At 44.8% G+C, this 22,706-nt stretch overlaps 1 long non-coding RNA gene across 4 annotated transcripts; it reads left to right on the forward strand.

Annotated features, from left to right (window-relative positions):
• The first annotated feature begins 73 nt into the window (after window positions 1-73).
• LOC116995375 lies at window positions 74-17,728 on the forward strand. Of its 4 annotated transcripts, none has more exons than XR_004417710.1 (4): window positions 74-219; window positions 525-611; window positions 2,109-2,299; window positions 15,344-17,728. It is a non-coding gene; the product is annotated as an uncharacterized LOC116995375 (long non-coding RNA). The 4 variants fall into 4 exon arrangements; XR_004417711.1 differs by lacking the exon at window positions 15,344-17,728 and adding an exon at window positions 6,463-6,548; XR_004417712.1 differs by lacking the exon at window positions 15,344-17,728 and adding an exon at window positions 6,423-6,498.
• The last annotated feature ends 4,978 nt before the right edge of the window (window positions 17,729-22,706 follow it).

Raw genomic sequence — 22,706 nt, forward strand, 5'->3', positions numbered from 1 at the left:
CAGCTGTAGGGGTGAAGGTGACTGGACTTGGTTTCTCTCCTGGGTCTTGTCATTCAGAGGTCCCTATTGGGATAAAGAAGAGTGAGTGTAAAGAAAATTCAGGGCAGCAAGAGACAGGGTAAGGACTGAAGTGTCTTCCACATGGTGATGGAAAGAACAGCATCAACCTAAAAGCAAAGGGACAAACAGCTCCAGCATCTGCTGCTGTTGCAGAAATAGGTAAGGTTTCTTTTTGTTCTGGGAAATTAACGACCAAGAGTTTCTTGAAATTAATAAGGAAGGATTTCCTAATTAAGTTTTGCAGCCTGAAGGGAGAATCTGGTTCTAGGTGAAGAAAGAAAGATAATTATAAACTACAGAAATGTAGTATGAGCCAGATCCTCACCATCTGCTGATTCAAGCTGGCAGAATTCCTTTTAGTACAACTACCTTGGATTGTACTGGGCTCCAGCTTCAATCTTCTGCCTCAAATCCAAGCATGTGTACTTGTTAAACTGCTTCTTTTTGTTTGTTCTTTTCTTGAGGTCCTGTTTACATCAGGGAAAGATCTGCAGACTGCAGCAGGAGTCAACCACAGCTTTCCCAAAAGCTCTCATCTGACTCAAGTCCAAGTAAGTCCTATCAAACTCGGCAGAGCTAAGCTTAACTTTAAGTTTGTATCAACAGAAATTAAGAGCAGCAGCATTTTATTTCTTAGTGGTGGGAAAGATGTGGACAGATTCACTGGGGAATTGGAAGATAGTGCCCTCCATGGCAGCCCTGTGAACACAAGATAGCTCTGTTTGTCAAAAGCACAGCCCTGAGCCCTTCATCCCTGCTCTTTGAAGCTTGCCCTAGAGACAGGTCCCCTTCTGAAGACAGTTGCAGCCCTGTTATCAGCAGGTTTGCAGGAGAATGCCTGAATTGCAGGCACCTGCTTTAGGCATAAGGAGGGGAGCAGGTGTTGGCAGGATGGAAAGACTTAATCCCTGATGAAAGGAACCCGGGGATGCTGCGTGTCCTTAGCTGCCACCAAAGACAGTGGCTGAGGAAATTCCTGCCAGGTTCAAGGAGCTCTTCTTGTTCAGGCTGGGGTCCTACATAACACAAGACCCTACCCAGGGAGACAAATCTGGAAAAATGTTTTTGGGGAAAGCACAGGGACTGTGCTGGTTAACAGTTATATGTAATATAATATAATAATGTAATATGCTGTTAGTAGGTGTTAATTCCATGTGCTTTCCCCTCTTTGGGTGGGTTTTCCCTTTGCTCCAGGAGAAGTCTGTCTGGGGCTTGTTGGCTGGCACAAAGAGTTTGAATATCATCACATACTCATAGCTGGGGTCAGTGTGGGTTTTACAGTTCTACAACATTCACTGATGAACCCTCACCACTGGAAATATCCGGTTGTCTGTAGTCCCAATCAATAAGAGGGAGCCCAAGAAATAATTGAGCTTTGCTGTGTAAAACTTCTTAGTCAAAGGGAAAGAAAGGATTTGTAGGAGGGAAAGTGCTCATCAATTTCTGTGGTCACTATAAATACTGAAGCTGTGTTGACTATTCACTGGAGATAAGAATTAGGAGAAACTTTTGTCTTCATAAAAATAAATCATTGAAAATTCAGCAAGTCCAGCTTTGGCTTAATTTTCACTAAATTAATATAAAGATATTTATTCAGTGGTATAAAATTTTGGAACACCCTTAGTCCAAAAGTGGCATAAGTCACAAACTTATCGATTTAATTACCAAATCTAGCCAGCTGTTTGTTTAACAAAATGAGGGGCCTTGATTCTGCTGTCTACCCAAGGTTAGGTAAAATGTTTCTTTAGGAATGGTGGATGGTATGACTCCTGATTTAAATGAGTGTGAGAGAAGAATCAGGCCCAGAGAAGAGGGCTGTAAGTGCACACAACCAGGCTGGATCTCTTTAGGGTTTTGTAGGTGCACATTGGTCCATTCACCTAAAGGTTGTATACAATTTTACAGCAACAAAAGGTTTAGCTTTTAGAGTACATATTGGTTTATTCTCTTACATTCTCTGGAGGAAAATTACATGGTATTTTACAAGAAAACTGGAACATTACCATCGCTTCTTCCTGCTCCTTGATGCATCTGTTGTTTTCAATTAGCTTGATGGCATCCATTTTCAGAAAGCAGATGCTGCCCTCTTTTACACTGGTGCAATTCTGGAATAACTCCACTGACGTCAGTGAAGTGACTCCAAATTTATCCCCGGTGAAAGCAGAATTGGACCACAGTCTCTTTGTCTGCCTCTCTGCTCCGGAGCTCTGGGGAAGGTGTGCCACTGCCACACCATAAGGTGAGGGTGAGTGCCTGTCTGCTGTGCTGTGCTCAGCATTTTTGTGTCCTTGACACCCCCACTCACGTGCCTGGCTGGAGCAGGAGCCAGGCTGGCCTGGGGCGTGCATGGCCACCAAATTCCTCATGCTGGATGCAGCACTTGCTGGCTCTGGATTCCTGACCACTCTTCATCTTAGCTTCCCCTTGCCTGGATATGTTTCCCAAGGAGACAAGAGTTTTTCAAGCTGAAGAAATGTAGTTCTCATGGAATAGAACAACAGAAGGGTGGCAGAGGTAGACTGTGGAGACAAGCTCTGTGCCTCCTACATTTTTTTGCTGATAGGGCTATGTGAAAATCATTGCAGTCCTGGTAGGTTGGCTCTACATCTGCTGGTTTCAAAGCCTCCATTTACAGGGAGTACTATGTTGGAAAAAATGAGGCTTTCCTGCTCTAAGTCTTCTGATCTCTGTCCTGCCTCCCATGAAACTGGGCAGAAAGCTTTGTGTAAAATCATCAGTTTGCTGTAAGGGAAAATACCACTGGAGATGGGATAGATGAGGGTAAATAGGAGGAAGAGTTGTGGAATCACGGAATGGCCAGAGCTTAGAAGGGACCTTAAGGACCATCTCATTCCAATCCCCTGCCATGGGTTTATTGAAGAGACCTTGATTGCTCACAGCCCCATCCAGTCTTGTCTTGAATATCTCCAGGGATGGGCACCTTGGACACTTCCAGGGATGGGGCAGCCACAGCTTCTCTGGAAACCTGTGCCAGGGCATCCCCACCCTCACAGGGAACAATTTCCTGCTGATATCCAACCTAAATCTGCTCTGTATCAGTGTGAAGCCATTGCCCCTTGTCCTGTCACTCCAGGCCCTTGTCCAGAGTCTCTCTCCATCTTTCCTGTGGCTCCCTTCAGGCACTGCAAGGCCACAATGAGGTCACCCCAAAGCCTTCTCCTCTCCAGGCTGAACAATCCCAATTCCTTCAGCCTTTGCTCCCAGCAGAGCTGCTCCATCCCTCTGATCCCTTGGTGTCCCTGCTCTGCTCCAGCAGCTCCCTGTCCTTTACTCAGCCAGAGTGCCAGTGCCACTGACTGAGCCACCAGAGTGATGCAGCCTAAAAATCAAGGTGGAAGTTTTGGAAAATCTCAAGACAAGCACGTTCATTAACACCTGGGAAATATTCATTCTGCAAGGCCTCGTCTGGAATGCTGTGTGCATTGTTGGTGACCTCAGATTGGTCAGGCAGGATGCACAGAAGAAGGTCAAGAAGAATGATCAAGAATGGTGATGGAAAATGCTTTGCCAGTGAAAGCTGGAAGAACCTGACTTTTCTAGACCAGAAAAAAGACTGACAAGACCTGTAGTTAGGAAAGTATTGGGGGCAAAATAACCAAAAGAGAGGAAAAATATGAGAAACTGTAGGACTTTCCCACATTTCTTGTGTCTCTAGATAGTTTGCCGTACTGCACGTTTGCCTACAAAACACCAAATCCTGGTGATTTTACTCTTAAACATTTGGGGTTTGTGGGTAGGAAGGAGAGCTAGGGGAGGAACTGCGAGTCTTGAGAGGCTTTTTTCTCTGTGGGACTGAGAAGAGAAAAGAAAGTCCTAGGAGTGGAGTAGAATGATTCAGGAGATACTCTATTCCTCCAGGAGCTGGTCAGGAGGCAGAGAGCAAATTCACACCCTTTAAAAAACCCACCAAATTCTGTTCACTGCACTTTCCCTTAACCTGGAATGGCTGCTTATCTTGTCCAGCCCTTTCTCCCTCTCTAGCTCTTTGCTGACGTCCCTCCTCCTTGGAATCTCTGGTCATTCCTCACTGCCAGGAGCTCCCTGGAATTATTGGAAACGTGCTTTGCATCTGGTGTTGGGGAAAGCCTTGAACCAGCTCTGCTGCAGCTCAGTTAGATTATCTGATTGAGCAACCTGCTCTGGTGGAAGGTGTTCCTGCCCCTCTGGCAGGAGGGTTTCAATGAGGTGATCTTTAAGATCCTTTCCAACCCAAACCAGTCTGTGATTCCGTGGTTTGTTGCAGGAATAGGCAGTGATGTGTGGTCTTCAACAACTGCTGCTCACAGAATCACTAATCACTTGGAAAATACCTCCAAGATAATCAGGTCCAGCCTTCAGTGGAATATCACAATGCCCAGTAACCATATCATGATGTCCACTATGTCCACTCATTCTTTGAATAGTTCCAGGGCTGATGACTCCAGCACTTCCTCGGGCAGTCTGTTCTAATGATTAACTGCTCTTGTGGGAACTTTTATTTTTCCCCAAATATCCAACCTGAACCTTCCCTGATGTGACTCCAGGCCCTTTCCTGTTGTCCTGTGCCTTGTTCCCTTGGAGAAGGAGAGCTGTGGGGAGCAGCACTGCTGGGTACAGGTCAGAGCAGCTGAGCCTGGTGACCAGTCTGGCCTGAAGAGATGAGCAGAATGGTTTCCTACTGCACACTCTGTTCTGACAGACAGAACAAAACTTCACATCTCCTCTCCTACCTCTCTCAAATCGTTTCCACTTGTGGAGGTGAAGATCCCCTTAAGCTCAGGGGGCAGAAGAAATATTGACTGAGGTGGGAGCTTCATCCATTCAGCCGGTGTGTCACTAAAGTGCCAGGAAGGAGCTGTGCTTAGGCTTTGCCCTTGAGCTTTCCTGCTCATTGGTACTCTTTGTTCACTTCAGTCAGGAAAACATTGTCTTGCCATTTCCATCTCTATTTTGGCCAACCAGTTCTGCTCTTTAGCTTTTCTCCTGTGAGTAGAAAGATGGTGAAGGGCCTGGAGGTGAGGCCACACGAGGAGTGGCTGATGTCACTTGGTGTGTTCAGCTGGAGAAGAGCAGACTGAGGTCAGAGCTCACAGCAGTTCTGCAGCTTCCTCACGAAGGGAGGAGGGGCAGGCTCTGATCTCTGCTCTGTGTGACCAGGGAAGGGCTGGAGCTGGGTCAGGGGAGGGTCAGGGTGGATATCAGGGAAAGGTTCTTCCCCCAGAGGGTGTCAGGCACTGCCAGGCTCCCCAGGGAATGGTCACAGCCCCAAGGCTGCCAGAGCTCCAGGAGTGTTTGGAGAACTCTCTCAGGGATGCACAGGGTGGGATGGTTGGGGTGTCTGTGCAGGCCCAGGAGTTGGGATGGATGATCCTTGTGGGTCCCTTCCAACTCAGGATATTCTGTGATTCAGTGAGGAAAAAAACAAAAGCCAGGCAATGGAAATGTTATGAATATCCATGCACATCACAAAAGCCTGTGAATGTGGACACCACTTGTGCTCTATCAGTGGCATTGGCACAAATCTGGTGGCCCCTAAGATGTCTTAAGGACCATGTCCCAAGCACCATGGCAACAAGCTACATGGGAAAGGAGGAAATAAGAAATAGAGTAAGCCAAGGAGTTTGATTTGAACCGTGAACACAGTGTTGCATTTATTTCTGATCTCAGTTTACTCACAGAATTATGGAGCAGCCCAAGCTGGAAGGGACCCTTAGCAGTGTGTAGTTCTCAGGCTCTGAATTATTCTCATATTTTAGCGTGTCAGAAATAGCACTGTCTGGCACATTCCTCTGAGAACTGTAGACTATGGCCTTTCATGCTTATGACAAAGCAATTGATCTTTGTAGTCTGTCCTTGGAAGTGACTTTCCAAAATATTTGGGAGAGTATTCGCTGCCACATTAGTCTGGTGTTTCGATGATCTGCTCCAGTTTTCAGCAGTGGACTGCAAATATTTCTCTAGGACATATTTCCCTCAAAAGGTGCCCCTTCCTCAAAATCAGCAATATTTGTGAGAGAAGTTTAATTTCTATTCATTTTGGTACTCTTTACGAAAGGTATGTTTGGAAAATTTTTGTAATGTACACGATCCCTTTCTTAATTTTTTACCTTTTTTTTTTTATTTAAGAAAATGCATGTAAACAAGGTAAAATACAAATTTTTGCCCTTTTTTGTTTGTTTGTTTTTTGTTTGGTTGGCTTTTTTTTTGTCTGTTTGTTTGGGGTTTTTTCTTTGTTTTTACTAATTTTGATCTGGAGTGAGATATATAACATGGATTTAGGGTTTGTGTTTTCTTTTCTTTTGGAAGGGTTTTTTTTTAAAGCAATGTAGTGGTAGGCATTGGTTGTTCCTGTTCATTACCAGTGTGGCTCCAGTGTCAGCTCCAATACTTCCTTGAATTCAGTTAGGTGACACTCAGATGCTCCAGAAGAGATGGAATGACAGCCCAAACCTCATGGATACTACAGCATCTATTCCCAGTGACAGAAGGAATGTTCAGTGCTTTGGCTATGGCTGAGCCAAGCCAGTTGCTCTTTTCTGCAGCTGCAACACCTGCCCAGGTGAGAAAGGTGTTTTTTGATGAGACCAAGCTGCTTTTCTAGTGCTGTCTGACTTGTGAGCTCCTCCTGTTCCCACTCAGCTGGTCAGCTTTTAGGATCTTTTTACTGCGAGATTATGTAATAAGAAAAAAATAAATTAAAAACTACAAAAAAACTTGTTATTAAAATTTTCTGGATGAGTTGAGAATGGAAGGAAAAGGTGCTATCTGCAGAGGACTGTAGCTCCCCCCTTACTTACTCTTTTCCTGGCTCTTCAGAAACCAAACCTGTGCAGATCTGTGAGCTGCCACTAACGCTTGGCTAAGGGGATTTCAGAGGAGATGAGCTGGGAGTTCCTTGCACAGTTACCACTCATCAGCATCCCCATAGAAGATGTCTGAATACATATTGATCAAGCCAGCTGCAGCTGGGAGGGGTTCTGGAGGCTGATGCAGCTTTCCTCTCCATCCCCAATCATGAAAGCTGTGTAGAAAAGCCACCCCCTGGTACTTCTGGCCCTGGTATTTCCGCTTGTTGTAATTGCATCAAAAGGTTGTGTTGGTTTTTGGGGGTTTTTTTGATAGTTAAGAGACTACTTAGGAAGGAAGGTGATTAAATGCTGGGCTTGGAGTCAAGGGGACACTCCCTGTGGTCTTTGGATGTTCCTCATATCTCAGTGCTTCAGCAATCAGATGGGACAGTATAAAGCCATTGGTTTCCTTCTTTTCCCTAAACCTTTTAGACAGGGAGATCTTTCAGAGTATTCCTCACCTCCTTCTGACCCCTGGGTAATGTCAGGCACAGCTGGGGACCTCTCCTCCCTCGGGACATGGTAACAAACAGATGGGCAGTGAGGATGGAAAAATACACAGGAAGATGTTTGTCCCTGTGCACAGGGCTCATGGAGCACCCAAATGCTGACAGGTCCTGCTGTTACCTGGCTCTGTGTTGGCCTTGGCTGATCTGATCCCTATTTTCCAGGATCAGACACAAAACACTCAGAGCAGGCCCCTTGTTTGTGACTCTCCTTTCCTTGCAGACTGACTGATAATTAAAAATGTGCAAAAATATTTCTGTCTGACAAAGACCAGAGCTGACTTTAATGCAAGGTGAATTGAAAATTCCTGGAATGCTCACTCCATGGAGATAAGAGGGTGACATCACTTTTCACAGCTAGTTCAGAAGAAGGGAATTGAAGCAAGTTCTCTTCTACCCCCTGAGTTCCCCTCAGGCACCAAGGTGTTAAAACAGCAGAAGAAAAATGTGCTGGAGGTGGAAGGAGTTCACCATCTCTTTCAGAGGTTTGTGTCAACTCCCCAAGCATGAAGGACTGGTACTGAGCAGTCAAACCTGCATTTTGAATCTGGCAAGATTGGGGGTTTTTGTGCAGATTTTCACTGGCATTGTTAGGAGCTAATCCTCCTAAATGATTTGGTAGTTTTTCTTCCTTTATGGTATTTCAGAGGGATATGAGGATACATAGAATAGCAATTACAGCTCTTCATGGTTTATATTTAGTCATATATTGGTGATTCAGAAGCAAGCATATGTAAAAAGGCCAGATGAATCCTCTTGCAAATTCCTTCCTGCCCTACAGAACATTTAGGTGCTGAAGTCTTGCAAGCAATGCATGAGTCTTACAAAAACCTCATGTTTTTGGAGAGGGAAACTTGCCAGGTCTTTATCCATCATGATGCATGAAGCACTTTATTTTTTTTTATGGCTGAAATGTTTCAACAGCCCTGCTGATACAGAGACTTGGTTTCAGGCAAAAGGAGCCAAATTCTCAGCTGGTGTTCATACATCAGCACATTTTTCTTCTGATGCCAACTAGGCAGCATGATACAGGGTGCTTTAGAAGCCTTTTTTATAATTTAGGGATTTTTTGGGTCCATTTACCATATCATTGGGAAGCAAGACCTGTTCGTCTTGAAAATTCAACATTTTGAAGTGTAACTAGAATTCCCATTTGAATGTTTTTTGGGTTCTGACTGTTGGATGTGCCACAGCACCATGCTGGTCTGTGGGCAGACTGATGCTCACAGGCACAGCCTGGGCTGGGATCTGGGATGGATCAAACATTTCGTTTTTCCTGTACCTCAATTCCCCTGACTGTGGAAGCAAAATAACATTTTTCTCTCCTCAGCATGCAGTTAGTTTATCAGTGGTAAAGTTCTAGGTACACTAATTTATCTTCAGATAATGCAAATGGCCATTTTTTTCCTGCAGGGAATCCCAAGCAGATGGTGTGAGGCCAGCCTGGGGAATTAGAATCATAGAGTTACAGAATGGTTTGGGTTGGAAGGGACCTTAAGGATCATCTCATTCCAGTGCCCCTGCCATGGGCAGGGATACCTTTCACTAGACCTGGATATTCAGAGCCCCATCCAGCCTGGCCTTGGACACTTCCAGGAATGGGGATTGAACCTAGATGTATAGCTGGGGCAGCTGCTCACTCTGATGTCCTCAAGGAGCTTCTCTGATCTGCTCCTGATTTCACACGGTTGTAACTCCTGTAAAGGGTGTCATTATTTTCATAGCTGGAAACAGGATAAATGGGATGTTGTCCCTCTTTACTTGCTGCAGTAATGTTGCTACCATTAATATTTTTTTTGGAAGGAATTGTTCCCTGTGAGGGTGCTGAGGCCCTGGCACAGGTTTCCCAGAGAAGCTGTGGCTGCCCCATCCCTGGAAGTGTCCAAGGCCAGGCTGGATGGGGCTCTGAGCAACCTGGGATAGTGGAAGGTGTCCCTGCCCATGGCAGGGGTTGGAACCAAATGATCTTTAGGATCTCTTCCAACCCAAGTGATTCTCTGAATATTTCCCTGTGCTCCTACATCCCTTTCCATGCTTTCTGTCAATAATTGGAAACCTCATTACTGTGTCTTCAGATGACTATAGTGGGAGTATAAATACTTAACTAAGCAGGCAGGCACTCAGGAGACACCATAAATTCCCACTTACAGAACTTTGATAGAAGGTGGCATTTAAGAAAATGCCTAAACACGCCATGACCATTGGGAATATTTTCTAGTGACTTCAGTGAAACAGAGTTGGAGCAATAGCAAGTGCATTTGAAAATCCTGCCTCTTGATCCCAGAGGAACCCCAGAGACCCTTGGGACGAGGGGAGAGGTAAGGAGTGGAGATGGCTGTGGCCACTGCCATAATCATGGCAGGAATCTCCTTGTCCCTTCCCCACATTTCTCAGCAGCAGCTGCCATCCTGGCTTCCCAGGGCTGGCTGGAGGCAGAGCAGGCAGCAGGACCGTGCCTCTTGTGCTGTTGTCCTTAGCAACTGCTGTCCTTGCCTCTGCTGCAGGGGGATGTTCCAGACACTGTGGCTCACTATACAAAGTGGGGAAAGAAGAAGGAAGAGAAAGGCATGTTCAGGGTTTGTTTTGATGGGATTTTGTTCTCTGGTTCCTTTGGGATATTTCAAAAAAGCACTTAAAACAGCAGTGAAGAGATGATGATTTAATGAGGTTAAAGTTGATAAGGAAGGTTGGATTCAAGCTGAGTAGAACTCTGGTTGCTTCATCTTCTCAGCCACTCTAAGCTGAAAACATTGACCTTTGTGGTCCTTTCTAAAAAAATTTTAATAAGGACAAACATACCTTGTTGAATTTTAATGTAAAGTCATCAACTCTGCAGCTCTCCCAAAATATTGCTCTTGAAGGGATACTTTGTCAGCCAAGGGTGTGTAGCTTCCAATGGACCCTTTTCTGGTGGGGGGAGATCACTGATGTTTATTCCAGCAAAATGCCCAAGGAAAGAGAAGTGATCTTTCTGGGCAAAGACATGCACGGGCATGGGAGGGTCTGTGGAATCCTACTGAATTCTGAAAAGCCTGAAAATGCAAAGGAAATTTGAATTGCAGTGGGGAAAACGTCTGACTTTGGGAGAAATCCTGGCTGTTGCTGTCAGGAAGCATCCCCGAGAGCCCAGGAGGAGTTTGTGGGATGTCACAGTGCCATCCTGTGGGCCAGCAAGGAATGAGACAAGGGTAAAACCTGGGTTGGGATAAAGGCAGTTTTATAGGGAAAGGAAGAGCAGTGCACGCTAGCAAAGCAAAACAAGGAATTAATTCCCTGCTTGCCAGGGCTTGGCTATCCCCAGGAAAGCAGGACCCCATCACACTTAAAGGTGATGTGGGAAGACAAACACCATCCCCCTGAACATCCATCCCTTTCCATCTTCTTCCCCCCATCTATACAGTGAAGGTGATGCTGTAAGGTCTGGAATGTCACTTTGGTCACAGTTGTCCCAGCTGTGTCTCCTGCCAGCGTGGCAGTAAGAAAACCAGTTGTGTCTGTGTCAGCACAACCAAAACCATCCCTGAATTATCAGCCCTGTGTTCAGCACAAACCCCAAACACAGCCCCCGTGAAGGAATTTAACTCTGCCCCAGCCAAACCCAGCCCAGCCTCGAGGTTCTCCACTCTCTTGAGCAGCACTATCTGCCTCAGCATTTATTAATCCATTTCCTTTCAAGATTTTCTGTGGTTTTTTGTCTGCAGAGTTAGCTTTGAAGGAGCTGCTTTGGTGGTTGCTGAGGACAAGCACTTGGCCTTGGGCTGGATTTAGGGGATGGATGTGGGACTTGCCACATGGTGCATTTTCTGGAGCAGGTCAGCGCAGTCTTTGCGCGATGTCATGAAATCCAACAATGCCCTTTTCATGTCAGAATGAAACACAGCATGTGCTGGAAAGTCAGGATTCCTCAAGGGAGTCCCAGATGGCTCCCAGAGAGGGAAGTGTGAGCTGCATATGGCCAGCACTGTGTGGGGTTAAACTGGGGTTCAGTTTCCGGAAGGATGCTGCAGTGTTGGGAATTTCCTTCAATATTTTGATTTGCTCAGTCAAACTAAAACAATCAATGTTACATGAGGCTGTGCTGGAGCTTTTCACTTAGTTTTGCCAGCTGATTTGATGTGTCCTTTGCTGCAGAGAATCACTGGAAGGAGTTCATTCTCCTGTTAGGAGCAGAGCTGCTCACTTCATGATCCTGCTGCTCTTTTCTGCTTCTCTGCTCTGAGATGGGCACTGTAAATACCTTGGAACTGGTCTGTTTGATCACCTCTCCCTTTCCTCTGCAGGGTGGGATAGCCTGGCTGCCACAGGGGTCTGTCCTAATGAAAGCAAGTAAAATTTGCTTCAGTGGAGTTACATCCACTTGAAGTAACTTTCCCTACATTTTTGCCATACCCAGGGACATTCAAAGTCTGAAATTATTCTCAGTTAACTTGCTAGGAGTTGCTTCTCTGTAGATCCTCTTACTTGCATGCATAGTCTGAATGAGATTGCATCTCTCACACTGAGGGGGATTCCAAAACGCTGCATGGGAGCAGGAGGCAGCAGTTTGGTTTTAAACATGAATGTTATTCCGTGTTTTCAATTCATAAATGTAGAAGGTGTCTGAAATGGGGCTGAAAAATTGCCCAGGCGAGTTTAGATCTCATTCCAGAGCATACTCAAATTTTTCATGTTTCTGGTCCCAGAAAACTTCACTGAGTGTTGAGCTATTTAGTATGAATTGAGGCTTCAGTATCAGGCTCTCAAAATTAAGGACAATAAAGGTTATGGAAGTGGGTGCCCAAAATTAACGCCCTGCAACCCTCTACACATAAAGGAGGTCCACCTTGTAGAAAATGACAGCAGTGTAGTGGGGTTTTGTTTCTGTACAAGACCTGCATGCTGCTTTCTGGAACTCAGCCCCTTCAGACTTCAAGCTGAGCATCCAGTGTCATTCACCACATGGGAAATGCTTGGTTTAGCTTTGTACTTTAAATAGTATTTAAAATAACTAAGTAAAAACTGAGTAATGAGTAAGTCATAGGCAGTGAGTACTTTGGTATTTTATTTCTATTATGCTTCACGTTTGCCTTCATGCCCATTCCTTTTAGGTGCTTTATTGCTTTTTGTGTTTATAGAGTTATAGAGATAGAAAAATCCTCTTTGGTCCACCTGCCACTCTTCTGACCCAGTCCAAACCTTTCCTGTTGCTTTCTCTGTGTGAGTGGAAGTAATCATTATTTTGATGGTGCCTTCCAGCACTGTCATAAATTTGGATATAGGATGGTTTCATGCCAGTGTCTCTCTGCTGTGCTGTGCTGGCTCAACCCTGGCTTAGTGGACAGATTTAGAATGTGAGGTTTGCTGGCCACCACTGATTGGGCTTTTCCCAATATTTGCAGTGTTGAATGATTGTTTGTTCTGCTGTAACTGAATAAAACAGCTCAGTTAGACTTTCTAAGCTGTTTGCAGAGATCTGTTTAAGGCTGCAGTGTTTGATCCCTGCAGATGCTTTGTTTCTAGAACACCTGATGAAAGGCTGTCCAGAGAAATTTGGGCTTTTCGATTTGCAGGTAATTCAAGAAAATTTTTCATGCTAAACTCAAAACCCTGTTTATAAAATTCATTACCTTTTTATTTACTGGGACCATTTCTTTTGCACAACCCTTGCTCTGAACAGGGAAGTAACATTACACATCTTAAACATGCAGCACTTCAAGAGGAGTCATGTTTGCTGCCAGAGAGTTTTCCTAAATGAATTTATAAACCATAAAGGAGCAGGAATCTTCCCCCTGCTGGTCAGAAACAAGCTCTAAGAGAGTATATTTTACAATTTCTAAGAATTTTTTTTTTATTTTTAATACACATTATGGATAAAAGGAGATCCTAGACATCAAACTTTCCCAGTGGAACATCTCTACTATCTTTGGGGAAGATCCATGTCTTATTCCTAAGTGTAAAACTAAAACTAGAATCAGACCAAACCACCGCTGTGATTGCTCACTCTGCTGGGAAATTGAGGGATTTGGACAGGTTCAATTCATGCAGCTGCTGCAGATATGTTTTTCTGCCTCTGAATTGTCTGATGGGGTCTCTGCCTTGCCAAGTTACAATCTCTGGGATTCAGTTATTGCTGCTCTGAATCTCTTGAAAACTGTGAGCTGGCCTCAGCATCTCAGTTTGTTCATCCTCTGTAATCCCTGAAATGGAAACTCTCTTCTCCAACATATAAATCCACAGCAAAAAGCTTGACATGAAAGAAAATTCACTGAGGGAATTTTGCTTTGAAGATCAGCACATATTTAGCCTGGAGAGCAGAGATTGCTCGCTCTTGTGGTGAACTCCAAGCTACCAAGTTGTGCATTTTGTTGGTAGACCCGGCTTTTATTTGTCTTAGAAAACTTTTTGAAGAGCAGATGCAAATGTGATGGTGCTTTATATTTATATTTATATTTATATTTATATTTATATTTATATTTATATTTATTTATATTTATATTTATATTTATACTTATGTAAGGATTCGTATTCATATTTTCCTTTCAGAACCTAGGCAGAGAACTTGACAAATCTTGTTCACTTTGTAGGCTTCTCCCATCTCTGATGTTTCTCCCACTTCTTTCTCCTCCTTTGGGCTTTGGCAATGTGACAAACAACCTTCTGGCCCAGGGCTCTCTCACTGCCACACTTTTTACAGCCTGTTCTTTTTCTTTTTCTGGCTACTTGAGTCATTGCCAAGCAGTAGCAGGAGCTGTGGGAGCTCAGGGAACGTGAAGTGTATGGTTTTCATGGTGGAAAAGGGAACTGTGGCAGAAAATGCTGTGTAAAAACATAAATGGTGCAAACTCCTTGCAGTGCAAGGCTTGAGCTGCTCAGCATTTTGGCAGGCACAAGCTGAACTTCCCTGCTCCCACAATTAAGTCTGGAGCAGGGAGTTTTGTTTAGCACTCAGGAGTCCTGAAATGATGGGTTTAAGATCATATCCTACCCATGTACCTGTGGTGGGTTAACCCTGGCTGGATGCTGGGTGCCACTCAGTCACTCTCCATCCTCAGCTCCACAGGGGACAGAAAATATCTTTAAAGACTCCTCACACTCTTCCTCTGGTCCAGTGTGGGGTTCCTCCCATGGGAGTCAGTCCTCCAGGAACTTCTCCAGTGCGAGCCCTTCCCATGGGCTGCAATTCTTCATTTGTTCCAGCCATTTTTAATTTTTCCTTCTTTTGTTGTGGAAGACTGCTGATACTTTGAATAACTTATTAATAGCTCTTTAGTTTTTATGAGTCACCAACACAGATGCAGCTGGAATGGACTGCATAAAAGTGTGACAATGGAGAAGTCCCTAAAGGAAAAAAAGTTCTTGCGGGCACAACTTTTTTTTTGTTCTGCTGTCTCATAAATTGTTTCAGATCTAATTTAAAAATAAAATTAAATTAAAATTTTCAATTCCCTTATTTGGTTTCATAGACTTTCCTGCCCCTGGCACAGAGGGAGGGGCTATAAGCCAAATTGTCATTGCAGATCTGTCTTTAAAGGACCTAAAATTAGATGCCATGAAAATGGCTCTGGGAATTCCCAAAGTCCCAGTTACACTAAGAATCAGACCTTGTGTCTCTGTCCTTGAAGAGCAATGCATCCTAACAAAGCTTGCAACTTTCTAATAAACATATTTCATCTCATGCAAGAAGACAGGTGTGTAATTCCCAGGAGCTGCAAAGAAAAATTGGCCCCAAAGCCCAACCCAGTAGGCATCAAGGTAAGCAAAGAAATGCAGCACTTTCCATTTTAGCCAGCTGCAGTTGACAACAGATTTCAAATTCAGCCCCTTCAAATATTCTCATGAAGTAATGAACCCTTAGGTTTTTGTGGCTTTGCTGTGATCTGTGTAGAATGACACCTTTTTATTGTGCATGTTTTTAAAGACAACACTTTTTTTTTTTTTTTCCCTTGCTAGGCTGGATTGTGGATGCTGCAAGGCTGCTGCGTCAGGATGCTGCAAAAGAGGTTTTTTGAATCTTCTTCCTGTAAACTTGGTGGAGTTTCTCTCTATGCAGAGGGTACAACCTTTTTGGTCAGGAAACTTTTCCTTGCTCTGTGGTTCTCATGTTGCTGTTGCTTTTGAAGGGGTCAACACTCTTAGTTTGAGGAAACTGAAACTAGACGTGAACAGGGACTGGAGGAAGGAAGCAGGGAGAATCCCCTACAAGATTCCAATGCCTTTTATTCTGGGAAAACTAAATAAAGCAAGATTCCACTGCCAGTGGCTAAATAGCAGCGATTTATGAGCTGTTCCTCAAAAGCCCCAGACAAGCACTGAGTCCTGTGGGAAGCTGGAGATTGACACAGGACACCTCCATAAGAGCCTGCTGTTGAAACTTCCTTTTAAGCCTTTTTTTCAAGTGGAGAATCCAGACCTGGCAAATGCATAAGGTCAGCCCTTAAAAGAGCAAAGAGTTCTCTCGAAGAAAATCAAAGAAGTGGCTGAAGTCTGTCCATTTGTCTGCCTGTCTTCTTGGCCTTGGATTACTTTGCTTTTCAAAGCTGTGCTTTCATAGCTGGGATTAAAAGGTAGATATTTCATATAGCTCTACAAGCAGCAATCATCCTGTTCATGCAAAATATCTGCTACCTGAGGGATGGGCACAAACCAGAGGTGTTTCTCATTTACCTACCAAGCATCTGGCTTTAGCATCTGTACAGTCCGTTGTGAACACGTGAGTCCATTGCCCGCTCTAACGGAGTTAGTGACTTATTTTCAGTGGTTGTAGAGAATTTCACTGCAATAGCACAGTTTGTAGTCTATTGTGGGACTCAGGAGACACAATAGCCAGACAATTCTGCAATTGTAATATAATTGTATGCGTTACTCCCAGAAAATGCTCTGAAGTCTTCTCCCGTTGCACCGGTGTGATAAAAACCTCTGCTGCTTTTCAAGCTCCACAAGTCCATGCTGTGCCGTGCTGAAAGTGATAGAAAACCCAATTAGCTCTGAAAAGTGAAGGGCAGAAAGGGGTGCTCTGGCCTGGAATTCCCTCCCTTTGGCAGCAGCAAAGGTCAGCCATGGAGCCAAATTTCCATGACCACGTGTGGATCCACCTAGTGTGTGTTTCCAGCTCTCTGCACAGGACTGTGGGAGGGAGGGTAGGAAGAATTGATTCTGGAAGGGGAAAGCCTGAGAGGAAGAGTGGAGTTAAATGTGACAGCTGGGATTTTCAGAAGGTAGTTTGATGGATGCTGGGCATCCAACTTCCCCAGAACTCTTTATCAGTAACACCCTCTAGATCTTCCTGAGAGACTTTTAGCCTGTCTGGAAGTTTTCAGTGTGTGTGAGGCAAAAGAGGTTGATTTGGTAGCTCTGGGACTGCAATACCTCCTTGTGGCTGCTGGCTGAGGGTCTGGCTCTCTGAGGAGCTTCCTGACTCCCTGTGGCTCCCAGGCTTGTAGGACTGGGCTTAGAGAAACCCTGAGCTGCCAGAGGGAGGCTGCTCCTGGTGCAGCTCTTCTGAATAGTCCTGGGCATAGATGTGAGCCTGCAGTCTTTGGGAGGCAAAATCCACTCCACAATCCCCAGGGACCTGCTCTGTCTCTCAGTGCAGGCCAGCAGTGGGAGTCCTCTGAGACCCTTTATCCTGATCTGTGTGTCAAGGCCATGTGGCTTGTGACCATGTGTGACCAGAGCTGCCTTCTTGGAGGGGCAATTATCCTCAGAGTCAGTGTAGGTACCTTTGGAAAAGTGTGAATATCCTGGGGAAATCCATAGGGCAGAAACCCTGGACCATGCTGCGTGCCCACACCATCAGCAGGGAAGATATTGGCAGGGGTGCTTTGCTTTTGGTGTGAAACCTTGCTCTGATGTATCATTCCAAGGAAAACAGCTGGAATTTGCTGGCCAGGTCATGTGGTGAGATCAGTAATTCCAGCTCCCTTACTGGAGCTGATTTATACAGGTCAGGTCCAGCATTTCTGAGAAATTGTTGATGGTGGGGGCTTCTTTTGTTGGTTTGTTTCACTGAAAATGTGAAGCCTTTCAAACAAAGAAAGTGAGGTGTCGGGAATTATGTGCTCCAGGATGTTTGCTGCCCTCAACACAAATTCTTTGCAGACAGTGGGAGAGGAGGTTATTTGGCTTGGGGGTGTACCAGGGAGATGGGTCTCAAGTGAACTTCGAACAGCAATCATTGTCATTAGTGCTGGTGCCACAATATGTGCTTGACTCAAACCCAGCGTTGCACAGATGAGAACCTGGTGAAACCTTGTAACTCAATATTTGTGGTTGTTCCTACCAGTGTGATTCGCTGTTGAATAGGCTAGAACATGAATAAAATCAGTATTTTTTAAAGTGTTGTGTGGGGGTTCTTTATGCCAAAAAGGCTGGTTGCCCTCTTGGACTTTTCTTTATGTCATCTTTATGTGAAGATAATTTGGCATGTCCCCCTGCTGGTCCTGCAGGGATGCTCCCTCTGTGCTGTGACAGCTCTGCCTGCCACCAGGCTGAAGTGATGTCCTGGCTGGAAATCAGTGTAGTGCTGCTGAGGGATGTGTCTAACTCCATTCCAGCCCTTGCTGAAGGAAAGGTGTTTGTGAAGGTGTTTTTCCATCTCCCAGATTCCGTGTCTGGTTGGATACCAGGACAAAATGGAGCCAACCTGGGCGCTCCCCAGAGTGTTACCACCTCCAGGACTCCTGTCCTGCTCCATCCTGGGCACTGCATGTGGGAATCCTCACTGGCAATCTCCAAGTTACTCCTCACTTAGCTTTTACCTGCTTCTGCACTCAGGAGCCACAAAGTTAAGCCCATGCACATGGCATTTATCCATGTCTGCTTCATGGCCGTGCTGGAAGAGGGCAAGAAGACAACAGTCAAGGAAAAAGCCTTGTTTTCCCACTGGATGCAGGAATCTGTGTCTTGCTGAAGGACAATGGTTCCCACACAGATTTGTTTTCTTTTTTCTTCTCCCCTGCCACTGTGGCAGCGTTGTTACTGGTGAGTACATGTGCTTGTCTGCTCCTGCCACTCCCCCAAAGCCCTCACTATCTCAGTCCTTGAGCCCTGGACACATTTGCACATTTGAGTTAATCCACATCTTTTGTTTGTTTTACAAAGTATTTTGTTCTCTCAGCTGCCACGTTTCAAACCACACTTGCTTACTTTACTTCACCAGCCGAGATGACTCTTGGCTCTCCTGGAGGGAAGTTGCTGTCCCAAACCATGTTGCATTAAGGTGAGTGGCACAAATGCCACCGAGGAGCTGTGTTTTGGATCCCATCATTACAGACCCCATCACTGCAAGCCTGCAGCAATGTGTGTAGAACTGGGATTGCTCACAGCTGCCAAAACATTTAACAGGTGGATGTATAATGTCCAGGCAATACCACATAAATAATCTTTTCACCCCCAAAAATTAATCAGGTTTGGGTTACAATGATGTAAACTCGCTTATCTCCCTATCACCACCACCTCTCTCCCTTTTGTATTTAGTAAGTAAAACTCAAAATACTTCTATTAAAAAAAAATCTTATGGAAATGTCTTTTTTTATCTAGCAGATAGCAAAGATCTGAAGGGGGAGGAGTGGTCATCTCACCTGCCTCAGGCTGTTGCAGGTGGTCACTCATCAGAACTGTAAATGGGTGATGGAGATAAAGGCATTTCTGGTCAGGCTGCAAGCACAGCCCTGACCTCCACCCTTGTAAATACTCTCCATGCCTTCCTTCTGAAATCTGGCATTTAGGGAGCCCCAGCAAAAGGTGAGACCACTCCAGGGCTGTGTCTGTGAGCCCCAGGAATCTGAGTCATTTGCATGCTGTTAAATTCTGTGACACCCTTTTCAGTCTGACTTACTTCAGATAAGATGAAGAGGGATTTTTTAACCAATGAGGCTTAGGGTAAGTTTGGGAGAAAGTCTTTAGAGGGTGAATGATGAAGGCATAAGCTGTGCAAGGCTGACCAGTCGAGCTGCATCTGCCATAAGGGCCACAGAGTATTAAACTGCATTCATGGCAATACAGGTATAAAAGAGATGTCAGGAAGAAGGAGCAGCAGGGAGGAATATAAATGTATTAATTTTGAGTACAGCATTTGTATTTGCTATCGTAATTGGTCTGTTAAAATGATTTTCCTAGAAGCGAATTAACAATCCCAGTAGAGAATACAATTTGGAGAGTCATTGAATTAGAAGAAATGAAATCAAAGACAGACTAGCATCTCTTCTATTAAATAGCTGTGGCAGAAACTACGTTGCAGACAGATTGAATGCTGACAGATCATCAGAACTGAGTGATATTCGCTCATGACTTTCAAAGGGAAATAGTGGAATTACTTAAAGCACTTCATTCACTTAATCCTCCACTGTTGCCTGAAGTCTGCAGAGTAACAAAGGTGGTGACTTCCTTTAAAACAGTTTAACAGGTTCCACAGGTGTATCTAAGGTACTGCAGTCTGGTAAATTTAACTTCTGTAGGACAGCAATTAATTGTATAATAAGGAATTGAGTCAATGCCTGATAAATACAAAAAATGTCCTTCATAAAAGTCACCATAATTTCTGTAATGAAAGGTTTTGCTTTAGGACACTGATTTCTTTGGAGGGATAAACAAGCACAGTGGTAATAGTGAGTCTCTTTGGTTAGGTCAGAAGGTTTTAGAGGGAAATGTTCAGTCATGGGATCAAAAGAGAAGATCCTGAATGGGAAACAGTAAGCTTCAGCTTGTGGTCATTCTTCAGACTTTAATATTCATTCAGAAGATTGGCAGAAACAGGAAACTTATGTCTAGACCCAAAGCAGTTCAGCTTCTACAGTAAATGGTATAAACTGCTGTTAAATAGCTTTGACCCTTTGGAGAGATCTATATCTGACCTTTCCCAAGCTCTGATGGAGTAAAATAACTGCTTCCCCGTCTTTTATTTGCAGATACTCTAAATATTGTTGCTAGGGATGAGAATAGCAATACAGTAAATACCAGCTTGCTGACAACCAATTATTTTTTTCTTAGTGACCTTTATGGGCCCCTTAAAACTTGTCCACAGACCTTAAAGAGTCTTGAGACATAGCTTGATGGACATTGGCTGCTCTGTGTAGAGTTTATCCCTAATTTTCAAATTTCTTGCAGGCAGCAGACATCTACTCCTGGAAAAGGAGCAAGTAATTACAAGAGTGAGAGTCTGAAGCTCATGAATTAAGAAGAGGTGAAGTTCTCACCAGAGATATGTGACAACCCTGTGTCTATTTCTCTTTGTGACCTGGCCAAATTTGTGTGAAGTATTGAGGTTCTTGGTGACACCATCAGGTCTGCGCAGCACACTCTCTTTGCCAAGGGGAAAATGATATTCCATACCCCAGACCAATCCAAGCCAGTGTGGCTGCTGTTTTTGTCTCTTAGTGGAGCAGACAAACTGCCTGGATATCGATTTTGTGCTCATTAACAGTTCCCATAGCCCAGGCCATTTCCTGAGCAGTGATTTGCATAGCCATAGGGGAATCGTTTCCTTGCTTATTGTTGGAAAAATTCACCCTTTCCAGTATGTTCTGATACTGTGTTTCAGGAGGTCACTTCCTATCCTAAACTTGTTATATAGGGATGTGTAGCTGTAGCTTCTTCCAAATCAACCAGGTGCTGTTTGCCTCCTGCAGCTGCTCACTTTGTGTCTTCTGGTGGCTCTGCACACCCAATACAGTCCTGACTTTGCTCTATATGTCCACACAGGAATCAAATCTGGCATCACAGAAAGAGGGAAGAGAGATTTCTGATGAAGTTTTTAGTCAACCAGACATTTCAAATTCCCCTCTGCTGTACTGTCCAAATTTTGGGGTCTGGCCTTTGCTGTGAAGTGAGCTGAGACAGCCCCAAATCCCTCTGTCCATCCATCCCATTCTGGCACTCTGTAGGGAGCAAGATCCCCCCATCCCCTATTGTGTAGTGCTTCCTTTTCCCCTCATGAATGGCCTTGACATTGATTACATCCCTTGAGCTTTCTCCCTCCTAACTGGCCCCTGCTGTTCCCAGCTCTGAGCTTCCCATGCACCTGTATCCCTGGCAGGGCTGGGATGAGCACAGCGCTCCAGCAGAGGGCGTGGGATCCATTCAGGAATCAATTGGAACAGGCTGTTCCAATCCCTGATTATCTATTTGTTTTTTCCTTTCCCTCTGCAGTGCTGTTTCAGGTGTGTGAATACTTGTCCCTACAGATTCTGCCTCTAGGACAGTCTCTAGATTTTCGAGTAGTGGGGTGTTTGCCTGCTGAGGTTATTCCATTAGGGTACCTTAAAATCATAGAATCATTGAATAAAAGGATCATTCAGGTTGGAAAAAACCTTTAGGATCATAAAGTCCAACCTGTGGCCAAATACCACCTTGTCACCAGCCCAGAGCACTGAGTGCCACATCCAGTCATTTCTTGAACACCTCCAGGGATGGGATCCCACCCCTCCCTGAGCAGCCCTTTCCAGTGCCTGAGCACCTTTTCCATGACAAAATTCCTCCTGATGTCCAACTGACCCTCCCCTGGCACAGCTGGAGGCTGTTTGCTCTCATCCTGTCCCTGTTCCCTGGGAGCAGGACCTTGGGTGTGCCCTCAACCCCCTTGTCCAGGTTAGCATTTAAGGAGAAATAGCCCCAACACTGAGCCCTGGAGAGCACCTCTGGGTGTACTGGCCATCACCTCATCACCTGGATGTAACTCCATCCACCACCACTTCCTGGGCCTGGCCATCCAGCCAGTTTGAACAGAGAGAAGAGTGTATTTTAACTTGTGGATTTTAATCTGTGGATTTTAACCTGCACGTTTAGAGGACAGGGAAGGGGCGAGGCTGACTGTGGAAGAAGTGCTACCTGTGTTACAGGGCTGCTCTTCCAGCAGGCTGAGATTCCACTGTTCCCTTTTCTAAGTACAATACATGATCATAGCAATCTTTCCTGGCTTTAAAATTGATGGCAGATATACTCCCCAGATAATGAGGCTCATAAAAAACCGGTATGAAATCTCCTGTTGAATTTGATAGCAGAGGTGCTGTTCCAATTTAAAGGTTACAGGATGACGCAAAAAAAAGAGCTAAGGAAAGGTTATCCTTTTCTATTCATCCTCTGGAGCTGGGTTATTACAGAGCTGGCTTTGCCAACACTAAAGCAATGCTTTTGGGTGACTGAAAGCTCTCTGTGGACAAGGAAATGCAGGAATGTTCCCTGTGTGTGAAGTGCACAGAACTGCAGAGGGCCAAGAGCTGTGCCACCGTGATTTGTCACCAAGCTTCTCATGGCAGAGCACTGCCACTTAAAGTTTCTCTGAAAGAAAACTAAAATATCCTCTCTTTTTTTTTTTCCA

This window comes from Catharus ustulatus, chromosome 4, assembly GCF_009819885.2.
Source record: "Catharus ustulatus isolate bCatUst1 chromosome 4, bCatUst1.pri.v2, whole genome shotgun sequence".
Classification (NCBI taxonomy): Eukaryota; Metazoa; Chordata; class Aves; order Passeriformes; family Turdidae; genus Catharus; species Catharus ustulatus.